General features: G+C 39.5%; 1 protein-coding gene and 1 non-coding gene across 3 annotated transcripts in view; both read left to right on the forward strand.

The window, feature by feature from the left end:
- The window catches only part of LOC106958151 (hydroperoxide isomerase ALOXE3-like), a 15,891-nt gene that overhangs the window by 7,567 nt on the left and 7,498 nt on the right, over positions 1–826 (forward strand). The window lies entirely within an intron of this gene.
- trnav-uac (transfer RNA valine (anticodon UAC)) lies at positions 292–364 on the forward strand. Its single transcript has one exon. It is a non-coding gene; the product is annotated as a tRNA-Val (tRNA).

Genomic DNA, 826 nt, shown 5'->3' on the forward strand with positions numbered 1-826 from the left:
CATCTTTTATTTGTAAGTATTGATTTTATTTTTTAGCCATTTAGCCAATTCTCTGTAGAACCATTTGTCTCTGCTAATGACATTTTCTATACATTTTTTTATCCCAGGCTTAATTTATGGACTGTAATGTTAAATTAGGCACAATTATAAGTCTGACAGTTTGTTCACCAAGTTACTGTGCTCTCTGAGAGGATCTGTGGTATAAGTATTTGACTTTGTTCCATGCCCATCGTTGACATCAGTCTCTAACAAAATGTGGATCATCTACCAGGAACAGTGGAAAGAGCATGAGTTTCTGTAGTGTAGTGGTTATCACGTTTGCTTTACATGCAAAAGGTCTCTGGTTCGAAACCAGACAGAAACAGATTTAGTATGTTCTATTCATCACAGGTGTTTACTAAAGGTCAACAAGGGTTCTGCGGTGTCATGGTCTGTACTCTGAATCCAGGCATCTGAGTGCAAACCTCAGTTGAAATTTTCATGCGTTGCATCTCACATCATCAACTTTGTAACCTCAAACTGAAACAGAGCAGAGAAGTTCAGTTCCTGTAGTGTAGTGGTTATCACATTTGCTTTACACGCAATAGTTCTCTGGTTTAAAACCAGACAGAAACGGTTTTTGTAGGTTATGCATCTTTTGGGGTGCAGTGAGACAATAAGAGTCTTCCCCTTTCGTGTTCCATGCCAAGTTGATTGGTTCATTTGCCAATCGACTTCAATGTAGGCTTCTTTGAAATCGAAGTTACTTTACTTCAATTACCAATTGGCAGTTCTATGGCGTAATGCACATGTGTCAAACTCGAGACCCGTGGGCCACATGTGGCCC

This window comes from Poecilia latipinna, unplaced genomic scaffold (assembly GCF_001443285.1).
Source record: "Poecilia latipinna isolate Pla-1442-1.1 unplaced genomic scaffold, P_latipinna-1.0 Scaffold966, whole genome shotgun sequence".
Classification (NCBI taxonomy): Eukaryota; Metazoa; Chordata; class Actinopteri; order Cyprinodontiformes; family Poeciliidae; genus Poecilia; species Poecilia latipinna.